At 57.5% G+C, this 19216-nt stretch overlaps 1 non-coding gene across 1 annotated transcript; it reads left to right on the top strand.

Annotated features, from left to right (window-relative positions):
- Window positions 1-11408: 11408 nt before the first annotated feature.
- TRNAQ-CUG (transfer RNA glutamine (anticodon CUG)) lies at window positions 11409-11481 on the top strand. Its single transcript has one exon. It is a non-coding gene; the product is annotated as a tRNA-Gln (tRNA).
- The last annotated feature ends 7735 nt before the right edge of the window (window positions 11482-19216 follow it).

The raw sequence follows: 19216 nt of genomic DNA, 5'->3' as shown, positions 1-19216 counted from the left end.
CAAAATGCTGCTTCCCTGAGGCCCTGCTGCCATCCTGCCCTCCAAAAACAGGTCTGAGTCACAGGGTCCGAGGCGGGACCCGGATCTGCAGACACGGGGCGCTCCGGGCCAGCCGACCAGCTGACCTCCACGGCACCCAGTTCTGACCTTCTGAGCCAGGGACGGTCTGGGAGCGAAGGCAGGTGGGCAGGTCTGGGCAAGCCGCCAGGCACCCACCGTAAAGCTGAGTTTGTCCGGCCTCAGCGGGGAGATGGGGCCGCGGCCGCTCGGGGGCCCCACCCTCCCTGCTGGGCTCCCACTTGCCCTGGATCCGCCGCCGGCCCCCAAAGGTGACCCTGCTCTCAGCCGGTGGCCCCTCCTCCCGTAGAAGCAGGACCATGACTCCATTCAGTCAACGCGGCATCTTCCAGACGCACTGGCCTCCAGGAGAAATCTAGCCAGTCTGTGGGAAAGGAAAGGAAATACGTATTTTCAGTTGGAATCTACGGCCAAGTGTCCAAAGCCAAGACTGACCTGAGCGGTCACTTCAAACACAGACCTGGCCTGAAGCCCAGACCCTGCCGGCCGCTCTCAGGGTAACGAGGCCGGAGGGGCCCCACGGGACCCCTGAGCCGGGACCCCTGAGCCGGGACCCCGGCCCTTTTCCCTCCACTCCCCGCCTCCTGGCTGTCCTTCGGGCGCGGGAATGCGGGCTCCAGGGCGGTGCCCTGCTGTGCTCATCCTTCAGACGCCCAGTGTCCCAGGACAGGCTTTCTGGATGCCACCCACCCGCCCCCTCCTACCGTGCTGGCCGCTGTGCCGCTGGAGCCCAGAAAGCCCCAGACGCAGCACCCTCACGGGCCTCCTGCTCAGTGTGGCCCGGCCGATGCTCCGGAGGAAGCAGCCTGTCACCCGGGGCAGACGTCCCCAAAGCCTCGCGCCCCAGACCCCGCAAGACCCCGCCAACTCCGTTCCACGAAGCCCTGGCCCCTTTCGGAGACTGGGCATGCCAGGCAGGGTGGTCACGCAGCACCTGAGTCACACGGGTCCCCTTGGTGCTGCACACGGATCCGCAGAAGGACCAAGGCTGCGTCGTCCCCCCGGCAAGGACGAGAAATCGCCCAAAGGCCGGGCGTGCGTCTCACACAATTACGGCGGCAGAGCACATTGTCCCGCGTGACCAGCATCAGGGAAGGGGCGGCGAGAGCCGGCAGCGTCCTCTCTCCCGGGCCCTCCCACCGCCGAATTCAAAGACGGACAAGGCACGGACCCAGTGTCCGCGGTGCTGGAGGGAACGCGAGGTGTTGCAGACCCTCGGGAAAGCAGTCTGGAGGGCCCTCCCACTGCCACCCGGTAACTCCGCGTTCCCTCCTCCGCAGGGAAGCGAGGAACAGGGAGACCTGTGCCCGGGTGCTCGTACAGCACCCTTCGCGGCGGCCCACGGGGACACGAAGTGGACTCGGCCCCCGCGTCCGTCGGCGGAGGACTCCGTAAGCAACGTGGTCCCCGGGCAAGCGATGAGAAGCCGTAAGAGGGAAGGAGGTGCGACACATGCTACAACAGGGTCACGCGAGGGAGGCTGGCCCCTACGGGCCGCGTAACCGATGGCTCCCGTTATGAGAAATGCCCAGAATGGGCAAATCCACAGAAACGGAGCGAAGATTACTGGACGCACGCGGGAGAGGGATTGACACAGGGACGGGGCTTCTTTTCGGGGTGGTGGGAATCTTCCGGGACCAGCCCTCGGTGATGGGCGCCCAGCACAGAGAGTGCACCAAGAACCTTTCAAACGGCGAGCTTCGTATCGGGAGAACTTGATTCGATAGAGAATTTAAAAGAAAACAGGAGGGCAGAGGAGACCCGCTATAATCCACGCGTTTGTTACTGGTCTCTGCGGAAAGACTGGCCCCATCTGCCAGGACAGCAAGGGTGCCGGGGGAGATAAGCCCGTCCGACCAGCCCCGACGAGGCAGAAGGGGGGACTGGAGCGCGGGCTCGTCCCTCTCCTGCCCTGTGGGATCACTCGCCACCCCAGACGCCCACCCCGCCGCACCGCCCCCCAGCGGCCAACCCAGATCCTGCTGAGCCAGCGTGACCAGGTGATTAGGTCAGGTCGATGTGGCCCCTATAGATCCAGGGCGGGTCGGAGACCCACGGAAGGTCTACAGTAGACGGTATGGTCAGGCCAGCCCACGGTCACTCCGTGGCAGACGTGACCCCAGGTCTCTCAGTTCCACGTTCTTGCCATGACACAGGACCTGCCCTGCCTGCTGGAGGGGAGCCCTGACCCGGGCAACGCCCCACAGACGGGGCGGGCAGAGGTGGACACCGGGTAGAAGGAGGAAAGGACAGACAAACGCCTTTCCTGCCCACGAGGAACGTGGTGCTGTGGGAGAGACGGAGGGGCCTTGCTGCTGGAGAACAGGAGACTTGGACGGCGCTGAGGGTCCCGACAGAGGCCGTGAGAGGGGGCATCCCAGACCTGAGGGCAGCCCAGTCTCCGGAGTGGCTGCAGCAGCGGGGGACCCGGAGGAAGGCGGAGTCGGGAGGCAGCTGCTGGAAGCCGGACGAGAGCTGATGGCGACCCCCCGACCCGGCCTGTTCAGAGACGGGGCCGCGGGAGACAGGAGTCGGGGACGTGTAAAGTTCGTGACGCTGGCCGCACAGAGCGCCACCTGTGACCTGGACGCTGCTTGCGGGGTCTCTGAGGCGGCTCGTGTTGTCACTGTGTCACCACGTCACACGCTCCCGGCACTCAGGCCCCGCTGCCAGTGGCCGCGGGCGCCCTGCGTCATCCGTAGGCTTCTCTGCCGGACCTTGTCCCTCAGCGTCTTCTGTTTCTAGCCTCTCCCGCCCCTGCACCCCTGCCCCGCCCCTCCCTCTCTCGTTACAACACAGAACACGGTTCCGCCAGGGAGGGGAGACCCTCATGGAGCCGAGTTCTCTGCACCCCACCCCCCACCCATCCTCTCTTCCCGTCACTCAGTCACATGCTCCGCAGAGGCCATCGTGACCTTCAGGTGGCCCAAACCAGTGGCTGCTCCCCACCCCATCTCACTGGACACAGTCCACACTCTCTCCTTCTAGAAACGGGGGGAAATCGCACGAGGGTGTCCCTGAGTTCAGACCTAGAGCCCAAGGGGAGGCGGGGGGTGGGGCTGGTCTTCCTGGGAGCACACGCAGTCCGTCCCTGTCCCAGGCGAGAAGGCAGGTGTGCACGTGAGGGGCGGCGGGACAGTGGGGCCTTGGGAAGTTCTCTTCCGGTGGCTGTGACGTTTCCTCGTGGACGTAGGGGTGGAGGAGATTCGCTGAGAGAGCCCAGGGGGCGGAGGCGACTGAGACACAGAAGGTATGAAATAGCGACTACGCGCACAGGAGAGCGAAAGGGCAGGGGGCTTCTGTGTGGTCGCCAGGCGGCGGACGAGCCCAGCTGCCCCTCATAGACGACCCCTCGCGCCGGGCAGTCACCTAGCTCTGCCCTGCTACCTGCTGGCCTCCTCGGAGCCCTCGTCGTCTCTGCCAACAGGGCTGGGACTGCCCCGAGGGCCACCACCGCCTCCCGAGCTCCAGCTCTGGCTCCGGCGTGTCGAGGACAAGCCCACCGCTAACTAGCGGGCGAAAGAACCCGCCCGGCCCACGGGTCCTGGGTCGCTGACCAGGCTGAGGGTCCGGCTGCGTGCGGCGTGTCCGCGCTCTGCCCTGTCCCCCCCCGGGGCCCCTCACCACCTCCATGCACACGGCCGCCGCCCCTCTGCATCCCCGCTGTTCCAGGCTGTCAGAGCGATGCCCTCACCGGGGACCTGCGCCCTCGGGTATCTGCTGACGTGCAGAGGCAGAAACACAACCTGCTCTCTTGAACTATCAGCTGAGAGAGAGAGAGAGAGAGAGAGAGAGAGAGAACGGGGGGGAGGGGCAGAGAGAGAAGAGAGAGGATGCCAAGCAGGGTCCGTGTTCAGCATGGAGGCTGACATAGGGCTCGATCCCACGACCCTGGGATCAAGACCTGAGCCGAAATCAAGAATCAGACTCTTCACCGACTGAGCCATCCCAGGTGGCCCTCAAAGATTTTTCTGTAAAAGGAACGTTTTAAGTGTTGAACACAAAGTAAACTCAGGAGGCTGCCAGGCTCGACCCCCAAGTTCAGGGAAGCTCTTACCTTTTAATTTTTAAGGTTGTTTTTTAATGTTTATTTCTGAGAGAGAGACAGAGCACAAGCAGGAGAGGGGCAGAGAGAGGGAGACACCGAATCTGAAACAGACTCCAGGCTCAGACCTGTCAGCACAGAGCCCGACGCGGGGCTCGAACCCACAAACCGTAAGATCATGACCTGAGCCGAAGTCAGATGCATAACCAGCTGAGCCACCCAGGTGCCCCCCAATTTTTTTCTTAACATTTATTTATTTTTGAGAGACAGAGAGAGAGAGTGTGAGTCAGGGAGGAGCAGAGAGAGAGGGAGACCCAGAATCCGAAGCAGGCTCCAGGCTCTGAGCTGTCAGCACAGAGCCTGACCCGGGGCTTGAACTCACAGACTCTGAGATCATGACCTGAACCGAAGTCGGATGCTTAAATGACTGAGCCCCCCAAGTGCCCCCAACAAGTGCCCTCCCTAACGCTCCTTACCCGTTTAGCCCATCCCCCCTCCCACAACCCCTCCATCCACCCTGTTTGTTCTCCATATTTAATATGTTCTCCATACTTATGTTTTTGTCCCCCTCCCGGTTTTTATATTATTTTTGTTTCCCTTCCCTTGTGTTCATCTGTTTTGTCTCTTAAAGTCCTCCTACGAGGGAAGTCATACGATTTTTGTCTTTCTCTGACTAATTTCACTTAGCATAATACCCTCCAGTTCCAGCCACGTAGTTGCAAATGGCAAGATTTCATTCTTTTTGATTGCCGAGCAATACTCCATTGTATATATATACCACCTCTTCCTTATCCATTCATCCATCGATGGACATTCGGGCTCTTTCCATACTTTGGCTCTTGTCGATAGCGCTGCTATAAACATGGGGGTGCATGCGTCCCTTCGAAACAGCACACCTGTATCCCTTGGATAAATACCTAGCAGTGCAGTTGCTGGGTCGTAGGGTCGATCTATCTTTCACTTTTTGAGGAGTGGGGCAACTTCAAATGTGGGGGGAGAACACAGACACACAAGGGTATGAATTAACACACACCAGGGGCCCACGGTGGAGGCTGCGACTCGATCTCGGAGTTGTGTAGGGTGTAGAGACTCGTTAACAATAAAATGCTTAAAAATAAATAAATGATAAAACACACCCAGAAGGAAAGCTGAACACAAAGATCAGGAGCGTGGTCTTTTCCACCTCGAGGAGGGAGATGGGACGCGAATACAGAGACATGTAAGGTTTAGGCGATGTTCTTGGGCAGGGTGGCAGATACGTTTACAGGGCTTTATCACACTATTAGTAGTAAGTTTGTTAAAGCAAGCCACGCGTGGACTAACGATGAGAATGTGCCACGAATCAAGGATTGTAATTAATCCAGCTTTGAACACTGACCGTTAAACACACAACCATGCAGCAGGCAGAGGGGTGGTGTGCGTGGGCTGGGGACCCCACCAGGACCCTCAGATGGCAGAGAAGCGACAGTCTTTCCCCCAAGTATCCCTCGATATCATTGCTGGGGTCCCTTCCCTTCGCTGCACCCCAAGCCACGGCCTCCGCACAATTCTGTATCCCTTCGGGCCCGGATCACGGCAACAGTGTCCCCGACTTCCCAAATCCCTCCAACCTCCAGAGGATTCTGTTACATGAGGAGTTTCGGGGCCCCTCAGCTTGCCTTGAGGGAGACATCCTGTGTCCCGGGCCCAGCACCAGGACTCTCACCACCTGATGCCCACGCAGCCCATCGGGTGCTCCTCGGGCAGAACGGACGGTGAGGGCCCCCCGCCCCCCACTCCCTGCCCACCGTGTGCAATTTTGCTGCCACGCCTCCTGTGCCCAGACCCTTCTGGCACGCGGAAACTGCATGTTCGTCCCTGAGTCTCTCCCCCGATACACACACCCCCTCGCTGTGGCCCCGTGCTGGACACGGAACAGATGTTCAAGACGTGCCTAATGAAGGAATAACTCACTAAACACGGAATTACATGCAAGCTTTGTGTCTTGCGTCCTTGGATTAGCAAGACACAGCAGAATCGAGCCCCGGGGGGATAAAAGTATGGAATTCAAGTACACGTGTGCCCTGAGGGCTCTTATGTCGTGTGTGATAGTCTGAAAAGGTTTGCACGTGTGACTGAAACCGAGACAAAGTAGGAAATGCTGGGAGAAGTCTGCAAGTATCTAGAAATAGTAGTTTAGATGCGGCCAGTAGGAGCCCCGGACGGACAGCGGACCCGGATTTCAGCCTCACTCTGTCCCATCCTCGCGGTCACCTGGAGACGTCACCTTCCTCGCGGGTCTTTGCTCACCTGACCCAGAGGACACGGCTGTGCTGTGAGCTGGACCAGGCCACCCGCGTCCAGGGGAAACAGCGCCTGGTGAGCTGAATGCAGCCGTCAGCCCCGGAGGGGGGCCAAGCCCCCCGGGCCCAGGTCAGGGGTCCACCCCGCGGTTATGCACACACGCATGCGCGTGCCACACGCGGAGCCCCCGGCCCGGCCCTGCGCTCACATCGTCCCGTTTGGGCCGCAGCCGCTGTCGCCGACGGGGCGTCACAGATGAGAGCACAGCGGCACCAAGCTAAGCAGCAGGAGGATTTGAACCCAGGCTCGTCTCCCCTAAAAGCCCACGTGTTTTCCCAAGACACTATACTGACACTGTTGAAAGAGACAAAAAATCGATGGAAAACAGGGGTTGAACTGGGGGGGGCTGCTCTCTCATGCTCAAGTCCCCACACAGCTGCTGGGCTCCTGCTGTTTGTCAGAGGCGGGACCCTTCTCTTCCAGCTGCAGGGAGCAGGGCTGGGGACACCAGGGACACCGGGAGCACTGGGGACAATGGAAACACCGGGGACAATTGGGACATGGGAACACTGGGGACAACAGGGACACCAGGGACAATAGGGACGACGGGGACACTGGGGACAACAGGGACATTGGGGACACCGGGGACAACGGAGACACTGGGGACCACAGGGACACCGGGGACAATGGGGACACCAGGGACAACAGGGACATTGGGGGCACCAGGGACAACAGAGACACTGGGGACCACAGGGACACCGGGGACAATGGGGACACCAGGGACAATGGGGACACCAAGGATAACAGGGATATCAGGGACAACAGGGACAACAGGGATGTCAGGGACACTGGGGACAACAGGGACATTGGGGACACTGGGGATAACGGGGACACCAGGGATAACAGAGACACTGGGGACAATGGGGACACCAGGGACAACAGGGACATCGGGGACACTGGGGACAACAGAGACATGGGGGACACTGGGGACAACGGGGACACCAGGGACAATGGGGACACTGGGGACAACAGGGACAATGGGGACAACAGGGACACTGGGGACACTGGGACACCGGGAACAGCCCCTGCTCCTCCTGCACCCGTGACCGGCACATGGCCTCACGCCTCCTGACATTCCAGCTGAGACAAGGGCCATGAGTGACAATGCTCTGCAGTAAGGCATCGGTAAAGGGGCCGCGGCTGCTGGTCTCTGCTGCCCCCCAGAGCCCTGGGTCACCCCACAGCCTCGGGGACTCCTTAAACCAGCGCTCCCTACAGCATTGTCTCTGCAGTGATCTGCTCGCGCTTTCCTGTTTGCTCCAGAGGGTGGCCGCTAGCTGTTTCTGCTGATAAAGAATATTTACACCCGTCTTTATCTTTAAATGGCTAGAGCATTCTGAAAATCAGTAAGGGAAAGGATGTGCATTTACCTGACTCTCCTGTATGCGCCGTATTTCAGGGGAAATGGTTGGTTGCGCAACACTTTATTTTTTATTTTTTTAATGTTTATTTATTTGAGAGAGAGAGAGAGAGAGATAGCAGGGGAGGGGAAGAGAGAGAGGGAGACACAGAATCCGAAGCAGGCTCCAGGCTCCGAGCTGTCAGCACGGAGCCCGACGCGGGGCTCAGACCCACAAACCGTGAGATCATGACCTGAGCCGAAGTCGGACACTCAACCGGCTGAGCTCCCCGGGCGCCTCAGCAACGCTTTTCTTTACAGAAGAATTTCGGCTAATAAGAGCAGGGGTGAGAGACAACTGGAAGAGACAACAGTCTGCCAGCCTTAGTGAGATGCTGGGTCTCAGCAGCCGTCACCGACAGACGATAAAACGAGGAGAGCGAGAGGCACATGCCCCACCCACTGAGCCAGCCGGCTGCCCCCCAACTTGTGTTTTGGGCTGTGATTATTGTCACGTGTATACAGCCGGACTCGGTTTGCTCACACTCTCATCGGAAGGATGCGGGTCACCTGGGAAGGTTGTGTCCTCCCGCGGTGACTCTACAGGGGGCAAACCTGGTGCTAATCACAGGGGGCAGCGGGGGCAGCCCGCACCCAGCGCCTGGTAGGGACGAGCCCACAAAGACATTCCGGCCCAACCTCGCATCTCTTCTGGGCCACGGGGGGTCCAGGGCATCCAAGGGACTGGTCAAACCTCTGTCACAACGGTGTTGCATTTTGACTCCTCCCTCCGACCGGGACTCCCTGTTCCCCTTCCACAGATGCTGATCCCGGTGAACACCAGGCATGCGGAACCCCGGCTCAGCGTCGGCTCCCGGAGAGCACAGCCGGCAACAGAGCAGGCCAGCCACGCGGGCGTGCGCTCGGAGGGACGCACGCGGCTTCGTGCTCTTGCTCACCATCTTGAAAATATAAATCCCCGTGGTGATTTCGGTTCTATGGAAAATCCCGTAAGTGAACTTTCAGCAAAGTGAGCCAGAGAAATCTTTTCATCAATCAAGATACCAAATTAAAGGGCGTCTAGGTGGCTCCGTCCGCTAAGCGTCCGACTTCAGCTCAGGTCATGATCTCACAGCTCATGAGTTCGAACCCCGCGTCAGGCTCTGTGCTGACAGCTCGGAGCCTGGAGTCTGCTTCGGATTCTGGGTCTCCCTCTCTCTCTGCCCCTCCCCACACTTTCTCTCTCTCTCAAAAATAAATACACGTTACATAAAGATACCAAATTAATAAATCACAATTATTCATTGTATTATAGAAAATTATGACACCAAAAATGGCCTCTTTTTGCAGTTTGTAAGTTTATGTTCCCCCCCACATGTCACTATTACTACCTCTTATATGTAAAGTATATTTTTAAAGGAAAAAGCCTTATAAGGTAAAACCCTGGATTGCGAGGAACTCGTTCTGTGAGTCCACAAGACAAGCAAACATTTCTAATAAACTTTAACCTGAGGAGCGAGCAATGTCTTGTGATACGAGTCGTCTGTGACACCAAACATCACATGATCACAAGTGAGCCAATTGAAATTCACTTTGACATACCAGTGCTTTGGATTACAAGCATGTTTCCAGAATGAATTGTGCTCGCAAACCAAGGTTCTACTGTATTTTAACAGCACTTTTTTCCTGGGTTTTAAAGAACGTGGCCACATTTGCACTGAGCCCCGCACGTGGTGAGCTGGCCGCGAGGGCCGCCTCCCGCCCCACGAGTGGCCGTCCCGGAGGGGTGCACCAGAGGGCGTACCGTGAGCTGTTATCTGCTATTCACACGTCGTGTGTACGATGAAGAGATCGTAGGGGCCCTGTACGCACGGAATACAGGGGAGGGGAGAGGGCCGGGGGCCTGCAGAGAAACTCCGGATTTTGCCCGGAGTTTGTCTTTGTCAGAGCCTTGTTCCTGACGCCAACGTGAGCGTAAGACACAGCCCAGCGATTAAAAACTAAACATGAAGATGTCATTTAGATAAGTCATTAAAAAACTCCCTCACCGCCAGGACGCTAACACTGCCTATGCAACTGAACAATCAGGAGTGTCCTTGTCTAAAACCGGCTCGGAACGGCCCGGCCCTGGGGACTGGGGCTGCTTCTCAAGATCGGGGGCCCTCTTGGGGACATCAAGTTCTCAGAGCAATAAACAGAAAAATATCTGTAGTTAATTAAAATGGGCCAATACCGTCACCTTCCACATGGGCTGGGAAGGACTAAGGGGTAGGATATCAGGCAAAGGCTGGTAAAAATAGAAGTCGCACCCTGATTTTACACTCTGCCGCGTGTCTATTTGATGTTTCTGTTTACAGGACCCCTTGTGCAGAGTAACGCTCTGCTGTCCTGCGGACGGAGCCCCACAGTTCACGACACTGCTGCGGGTGACGGGGCGCCCCACGCTGTCCTGACATCTGTCCTGCCATCCGTCCCGCCATCCGTGCTGACGTCTGTCCTGCCGTGCATCCTAGATCTGTCCTGACGTCCATCGTGTCATCCGTCCTGCCTTCGGTCCTGACATCCTTCCTGCCATCCGTCCTGCCGTCCATCCTGTGGTCTGTCCTAATACCCGCAAGCTTCAGACACGGGCTCTACAGACAGCGGGGAAAGAACTAATCCAAGAGGCTTTGCCTGCAGCATTCTGACCTTGTGTCCTCAGTAACTGTGTCCACAAGAACTGTGAACAAATGTTGAACGCTGGCTACTAGTTTTGATTTGCACAGTAGCATGGGCCAGCAATTGCAAACTACTTTCTGGGCGTCCCTGGAGAAAGAAAATGGGGAAATTCATTAAGAATGATGGAAGTCACGTTCTCATTGCTGGAGAAGAGCGTTACAAATGCAGAGAGACGGAACTCTATTTTTTGTAACGTTTATTTATTTTTGAGAGAGACAGAGAGACAGAGTGCGAATGGGGGAGGGGCAGAGAGAGAGGGAGACACAGAATCCGAAGCAGGCTCCAGGCTCTGAGCTGTCAGCACAGAGCCCGACGCGGGGCTCGAACTCACAGACCGCGAGATCATGACCTGAGCTGAAGTCGGACACCCAACCACCTGAACCAGCCAGGCACCCAGGAGAGAGGGAACTTTAAAACAAGGCACATGGTCTTCATTTGGAATCAAGGGTCAACGTGAACTCATGTGACAACAGGATAACTTTTTGGAAGCTGAATTCACTTTCGTAAACATAAAGTCAGCCTGCATTTATTTACCTAAGGTTTGTACAATTTATTTACCTAATTAACAGGGAACCAGCAGGATGATAAAGCTGCTTAAATTAAATATTAATATTAGGCTAAATATCCTAGCTCGGAATAAAGAATGTTAAAACAGGACTTCCAGGATATACACAAAACTGGCTAATGTCATACAGGACAAGGAAGGGACAACCTTGGTTGGGAGACTTTGTTCTCGTATTTTTTACCTGAAAGGAATTATTTGCATCAGCACCAGACAAAAACCTACATGCTAATGTATAACCTTATAGAGTCGGGGCCCTATTCAATGGTGTATAACAAGTCAAACAAAATTACATTTTCCTAAAGGATAAGAAAATCCGGGGCGCCTGGCTGGCTCAGTCGGTAGAGCATGCGACTCTGGATCTTGGGGTTGTGAGTTCGAGCCCCACGTTGGGCATAGAGATTACTTATGAGTGAATAAATGAATGAATAAAACTATCATTTAAAAACAGAAATCCTCAGGTGGGCCTGTTAGCTGGAGAGCACACAGATGTGTCCACCACTGGGCTGGTGGGCACCCAGCCCTCCTGCCCCAAAAGCCGATTGCCACACTCACGTTAAAAGTGTTGGCTGAAGCCCTGTTCTCGCAGTCTGGACTTGCCCAGACATCTGCGCTCTCCTCGGCGGCCTCTCCCGTCGCCCGCCCACCTCACAGGAGCTGAGCCAGCTCTGGGCCTCTGCTTGGTTATGACTTCCTCGCTGGAACCTTCCAAGTCTCCCCAAGTCTGAGTGAGGGTCCTCAGTAGGCACTTCCCACCACAGCAATGATCAGGGCTAATCACGGCCACCTAGATCCTCTGTGAGCCCAGGCCTGAGTCCTGTTCACGGCTGAAGCCCAGAGCTGCACGTGACCACACATTACACAGACAGGTGGATGGATGGTCAGATCAACGGATCGGTAAACAGGTGGTCGGGATAACAGATATCTGGATAGATAGGCAGACAGAGACAGACAGAGATAGACAGACACAGACAGATTAGAGAGGAGACAAAGGGGCGGGGCGGGATCCCACCAGAGGGCTTTACAATCTGCCTCTGTGGCTGCCTTAGACCCCCCCCCACCCCCACCCCGCCAACACACTTTCTCCATTTCAGCTGTTTATACTGAAACGTATCCAAAGCCTTTCGCTGCTCAACTGGGGTTTCTCCTGCTCGGAAGCCACAATGCTGCGCTCGGCCGCACGGTGGAGCCGACGAGGCGCCGAGGACGCCCCGGCCAGGTGGTTACGCCCCGCAGGCTACGAAGGAGAGCAGCTCCTGGGTGTGAAGGGTCACCCCAGGCTCAGGTTTGTCGTTCGGGAAATCTCCGGGGCTGTTAGGACTCTGAGGCTCCAACCAGCCATCCGGCTGCCCAAAAGGGTGGGGAGGGGGCGTCTCCTCACCAGGGAGCCCGTAGTCTGGGATCCGTTGTGAGGACAGCCAGGGGGGTGGGGGGGGGGGGGATCCATGGGGACAGCTGTCTTCCAGCCCATCAGTCCTATTCCAACAGGACCCGGGAAGGAGGGCTGGGGGGCCACCGTCCCTGCCCAGAGCTCTGCTTCCAGGAAGGGGCCTTCGGTGCAGCATTCCTGCAGGGCGGGGGCGCATCTCCGCCCAGACCCCTGCCCCCTGCAGCCAGGAGCCGCCCCCACCCCTCCGACGAGGACCCTCCCCCGCCAACCCTCCTTTGACTCCCTCACTGCCTTTACAAGCCCTAGGGGACGCAGTCTGTCCGTACCTCCAGGCTTCACGTCTGTCCTCCCCTGGCCCCTCACACCAGCACGATCCCCACCCCCTCCCCAACCCCACTCATGAATTCCCAACAGGCCCAGGGAGTCCCTGAGTTACTCAGTTGGCTTGGAGATGCTCCTGGGGTAGAAGTGGGCGGGGGGAGGGGGGCTGTGCGTCCTGAGCAGACCCCCAGCCCTGTACCAGCGCCTGAAGGAAGGGCCGGCCAGCCCGGTCGCTGACGCTGACAGAGGAGGAGGAGGAAGGCGGCAGGAAATGCTAGCGGGGCCTGGTCTCACCTTTGTCCCGAGCACAGGTCACCCCACCCTAGGGGACAGATCTTCCGGTTCTCTGAGGCAGAGGGTGCACACCTCACCCTAAACACAGAGGCGGGAACAATCCTGGTGGACATTCAATCAGAGCTCCTCAAGGCTGTCAACTGGGAGACCCTTCCACGGGACGCGGGGCCCCAAGCTGCACCTCCCCCACCCTGGGCCAAGGACACGAACCCTGAACACACCAGCGGGCTCTGCCTCGGGGATCCTGGGGCCCACGGTCAGGCGCTACGCCAGGACCACGAGGCCACAAAGAAAGTCCGTCCAGTTGGGGCACTTTCAGGCCAGCAGGGAATCGGACTCACAGACACGTGTGGCAGGCGGGAGCAGAGAAGTCACAGCAAGTGCCGAGGTGATAGCTCTAATTGTTCCTTATTGTGCTTTTGGGTTTATAGTAAATCCGCACCCCGTCTTGCTTCGGGAGCATCCCTGTCTTGCCATGACTTGCATTTTGGAGCAGTTTCTGGACTGCTGGGGCGGAAGGAAATCCCTCCCAGACACTCCCCTCTGAGTGTGAGTCAGGAAGCAGAGGTGTCCCCAGCCGGGTCAGAGGCACAGGGACAGAGGCTGGGCGTAGCCGCTCTGTGTGTCCGGACCCAGGCCCGCGCGCTCCCCTGCGGCTGCCAGACCTCCTGCTCTGGCCTCGGCTCCCCATCCGCGGGGGTTGGACAAGGAGACGGTCCAGCCCTCCTCCTCCACCTCTGCTAAGAGCTGGAGAATCTCTGAGTCAGACACTGTGTGGCCACATGGCTCAGAAGTGACTCACGCCGAGACTCGGCGGGGAGGCCCCTTTTGTAATATTCCCTTATTTGGCCCCGGGCAGGGTCTCGTGTTCTCTCCTGGGAACTGCTGGGCAGAGCCTCTCTCGGGGCCAAGGAAGAGCCCGACACTCAGGCAGTGACCGCCTGGGCTGGGCCCTGGCGCTGACCCAATCGGTATGAGGGACCGACGCAAAGAAACGGCTTTCCAGGCTTTAAACCCCACCGAGATTAAACCATAAATCGTGTGGAGACTGACTTGGGCACCACTAGCTGTGCCTGGAAACTGACATTAGTATTCTAAACAATAAATCTGTGTGTGTAAGGGGCGGGGGGCGGGGGGGTGGGAGAGACAGAGGGAGGGGGGGACCGGCCTCCAGAGGAGACAGAGGCCTCGGCGGGGGGGGGTACCCGGCTATTCTGGGCGAGCACTGACTGCGTTTACACTCCGGCGGTGATGGGAGGCGGGAGGCTGGGAGCAGGAGGTGCAGGCCGGGCGGGCTGCGAGGAGGGAAGCGCCCGATCATGTACACAGGACGCAGGCTGAGCCGGGCTGAAGAGGGACAGTGAGAAGCCGGGGTTGGACCTAGGATCAGGGATCCCACGGCTGACCGCGGCCGCTGCGGCTCGCACGGAGCGGAGGGTGGCAGCCAAGAGGGTTCGTCCTCCCCCCACCCCCCACTGGCCCAGCACACCACACGCCCACGTTCAGGGCCGAGTTCCCGAAGGCGACACTCAGCACCCGCCCGGTGCCCCCGGGGAAGGCACTGAACCGCTGGGTGCCTCAGTCTCCTCATCTGCAAACGTGGAAACCGTAACAAGACCTGTGTCATAGGGTTGTTGTGAGGGTTTGCCCAGGGAACGAAAAGGAAAACGCTAACCTGGAAGGACACCTGCTCCCCCATGCTCTCGGCCACATTCTTTACAACAAGCAGGATGTGGAGGCAGCCCCAGGGTCCGCCAACAGGTGAGTGGATGGCAGGTGGGGTGTGTGTGTGTGTGTGTGTGTGTGTGTGTGAGCCAGCCCTCTGCTCAACCACAGACCCCAGCAGACAAACCCACAAATACACAAGACCCCTTCCCCCGCGCTAACTGAAACCCAGCGCACTTCCTTCTTATCACGTCTTCCTGAGGCATCGGTGATGGTGTTTTGCAAGGACCAGAACATTCCAGTCGCTGGAGCAGAAAGGCCCCGATAGGCTTGCCTAGAAGACCACACCCCACGGACCCCTTCCCTGCCCATGACTGTGGGGAAGAATGTGTTCTCTTCCAAATACACGTCTCTCCCTGTCTCTGTCTCTGATACACACACACGGTCTCCATTTCTCTCCGTGTCTCTGTGTGTGTCTCTCTCTCACACACACACACACACACACACACACACACACACACACACGGCTGGCCCTCAAAGCCGGGGCCCCTCCCGCTTGGGGTGATCCCAGCCTCTGTGACTCACCCACTGCCCAGGCCTGGGTGAGTCAAGGCAGGAAGGTTCTCCAGGGCGAGGCCCTAGGGTGTGTGTGTTCCTGTGTGAGGGATTGTATGGTCCAAAAGAGATGGGATTTTGCCAGATCCGGTGAGACAGCGTCGTGTGAGAGCCTCCGAAAATATAAAGAACGCTGTTTATTCAGGTTTTAAAAACCGTCGCTTGTCCAGTGGTGGGGGCAGTAATCGTTGTGTGCGTCTGAAATAAATCTGAGTCCCTCAGGACAGCGAAGTTCTTCTGTGAGGACAGCCCTGTGTGCAGAGGCCTGGAGGCTGGTGGGCGGCCAGCTGGTGGTCCTGGGTCCTGGGTCCTGGGTCCTGGGTCCTGGGTCTGGGTCCTGGGTCCTAGGTCCTGGGTCCAGATCCTGGGTCCTGGGTCCTGGGTCCTGGGTCCTGGGTCCGGGTCCTGGGTCGGGTAGAGGACGAGCAGCGCAGGCCAGGCCGGGAGGAACCGCATCCCCCGGGGCTCAGCTGGCCTCCAGGAGTCTGGCAGGAGCGTGAGTGCCCCTGGTTGCTCTGTCACACTGGCCAGGTGGACAGGTCTTCTCCCAAGAGCCCGGGGCCAGGAGGAAATCCGGGGAGCCCAGGGGAAATCAGAAGTCAGACGGTAAGCAAGTTAACAGCTTCCTGTGTTCTCCTTAAACCTATGAGCTGGAAGCCAACACCGGTGGCCCCGTGTCATCCAAGGCAGGCAGCGGCACCTGGCCATCGATGGAGGACAGGGACGATACTGGCGAATACAAACCCAAACCCTCAAATGTAGGGTCACTCCATAGAAAGGGGTGCCTGGTGACTCCGCTCCTAAAGCGTTTGGTGCAAAGGGCTAAGTTCTTTTTCTTTTCTTTCCTTTTTTTCTTTTTTTTAGGCCTTATTTTTAAAGTCACCTCTACACCCAGTGTGAGGCTCGAACTCCCCACCCTGAGATCAAGAGTTAGCTCCCCTGACTGAGCCCACCCGCCGGGCGCCCCAAGGGCTCAGTGGCAAAATGCAATTCCCAAATCCGGGAAATTTAGGAAGTGGAAAGCAACAGGCAGTCTCCAAAAGATGTTGAGGGGCGGAGAGAGTTCCTTCAGAATGCAGCCACTCCCTATGGAAACAGCCTCAAGAACAAGCCAGTGCTGACTTTGACGCCAAGAAGAAACCAGCACCTGATGATGTTGGAAATAAACCTCCAGGCTGGGTCAGGCCACCTGCCAGCGAGCCCTCAGGCCATGCGGCGTTTGGGTAGAAAGGGTTTCAGAGGTCACCTGCCCCCCAGCAGCAGGGCCCCCACCCAGTGGCAGCACCCCCCTCCCCCAGCGGCAGGGCCCTTTTGGGGAGGGGGAATTCTTCCTCCTCCTTCCAAGTCCTCGGCTGGACTAAGAAATCAATTTACATGGGGGCACTGGGGTTGTTGCTCAGTCCATTAAATATCTGACTTCAGCCCATGATCTCACAGTCTGTGAGTTCGAGCCTGCCCATCGTCAGGCTCTGTGCTGCCAGCTCGGAGCCTGGAGCCTGCTTCGGATTCTGTGACTCCCTCTCTCTCCGCCTCTCCCCCCTCTCACACTCTGTCTCTCTTTCTCTCTAAAAAACTAAACATTAAAAAAAAAGGAATTCAATTTACACGGAACGGATCAACAGGGGAAAGGCCCAAAGCTGCTTCACACACGCACAGAACACATGCACAGAGGCCCAGTAATGAAACTGGGACCCAAGAGATGACCAAGTCAGGCAGCTTTTATACGGTGTAGACGAAGAGACGAGAAGTTTGTGAGGAATTGACAGGTTAAGGAAAACAGGGGTTTGTGAGCTTTAACCAGTATGGAATTCTCTGCAGTTTGGGCTGAGGTCGTGGACGAGTAAGAAAGTCAGCAAGTTTGTTTCCACCGCTTTCTCGGCGCTCAAGGCCCCATCTCTGGTGATGAGGGTGTGTCTTTTCACTTGTTACAGCAGGAAGGGTATTTTTCACGTGGGGGGTTTGTTTCCACTGGAAGGAGGAGGGTCTGAAGGCCCTTGGGCCCGGTGTTTCTCTGGAATAATCACTCTGCCACAGGGGCACATTCTGGGGTGGCCTGTCCTTGACCCCACAGCCCCACCTTGCTGGTCCTCAACCATCAAAGCCTTAGCACTTCCTATGGAATCAGCATCTGGGTGTGGCAGGCCTGGAGTCTGCATTTGTAACCACATGCTTCCATGTGGTTCTGATGTGCCACAAAGTCGGGGACCCCCCCCCCACCCTGGGAGCACCCCAGTGCGGCTGTACCCGGGGTCACAAGGCAGTCCGTTCCCCGGTGCGGGCCAGTGTGCAGGCTTTTTTATGTTAAATTAAAACCTGCACCCCATTAAGTCCTGCTGGTCCCTGTTCCCTCTGTGGAGGACACAGAATGAAGACGCCCCCTACTCCCCATCACACCTGTAAACAGGAAGTTAACACCGAAGCCTGCGCACAAGTGTGTTAAAAGATACTTTCTTAAAAGAATAAAATAATGACTCCCATGAAAATATAAGATGAACATATGTCCAAGATTTTATTTAACTCATTAAAGAAGGAGGGAACTGGTAGGTGTTTTTTGTTTTTTGTTTTTTAATAGTTCAAAGGAGAAACTAAAAAAGAAGCCAGTTAGGAATGCAGGATTGAGAGGTGCCTGGTGGCTCAGTCGCTTAAGCGTCCAACTCTTGATTTCAGCTCAGGTCATGGTCTTACGATTTGTGAGTTCGAGCCCCGCGTCGGGCTCTGTGCTGACCTGCTTGAGATTCTCTCTCTCCCTCTCTCTCTCTGCCCTCCCCTGTTCTCAGGCTCACTCAGTCTCTGTCAAAATAAATAAATAAGCTTTAAGAAAATAATGAAATTAAAACAAACAAATAAATAAATAAAAAGTCTTCCGGACAAGGTCACATGGCCCGTAGGATAGGGTGGAGAGGGTAACTGAGGGCTAATCCACCCCTTTTCCCACTGACACACAGACACCTGCCTATCAGTGCCGGGGAAATGCAGGACATGCAGGCCTGGGCCACCCAGTCCCCCCCCCCCCCCAGGAGCTGCCAATCCACGCTCTGTCCCTGATCGGTCACCCGGCGCTGTCCCTGTTCTGGTCCCGGGACCCGACACCCCGCGCCGTCCCAGCCAGCTCTGTCCCAGGACCAGTCACCCTACACTGTTCTCCGAACACTCTGCCAGTATTGACACAAGCCCCCCATTCAGTGTGAGTTTCAACAAACAACCATTACCTGTTTTTTAGTAATCTGTATCACCAACTCTCCACGTGGAGCTCGAACTCATGACCCCAAGATCAAGAGCCCCACGCTCCACCGACTGAGCCTTTTAGTGTAAGTACGTCCCTGCAGTATCTGGGGCACACTTACACTAAAAAAATACTGGTGTTAACCTGAAATTCGAATTCACCTGCGAAGATGTCTGTATTTGCCAGCCCGGCAGCCCTGCCCGTGATCATCACAGGCCTGGAGGCCTTGGAACCCGGTGCTGCCGGTGGCCAGGTGTGCGACAGTGGTAGTGGGTGGGCCGGGCGCTCGCACCTGTGAGACCAGGGCGTCGCTGCGAGGCTCCCACGAGGTGACCTCGGCAGAACCGCTGGGACAGTGTCTGGCACAAAGTCGGGGACTAACTGATGGCAGCGAATCTAGTCCCCCCCCCCCCAACCTCCTTACTGCCCTGGGGGTGCGGAGTGAGTTATAGGTCCGGCAGCAGGTGGCGGACCCCGCCCACGGCGCCGAGGTCACCCCCGCGGGGAGGCACCCACGCCCCAACCGTGCTCCGCGCCGGGAGGCCACACCCCCACCGGGAGGCCACGCCTCGCGGCGCCGAGGCCACCTCCCTCCTGAAGGCCACACCCCCGCCCACGGCGCC

This window comes from Acinonyx jubatus, chromosome E4, assembly GCF_027475565.1.
Source record: "Acinonyx jubatus isolate Ajub_Pintada_27869175 chromosome E4, VMU_Ajub_asm_v1.0, whole genome shotgun sequence".
Lineage (NCBI taxonomy): Eukaryota > Metazoa > Chordata > Mammalia > Carnivora > Felidae > Acinonyx > Acinonyx jubatus.
This window is presented reverse-complemented; position numbering and strand designations above follow the sequence as displayed.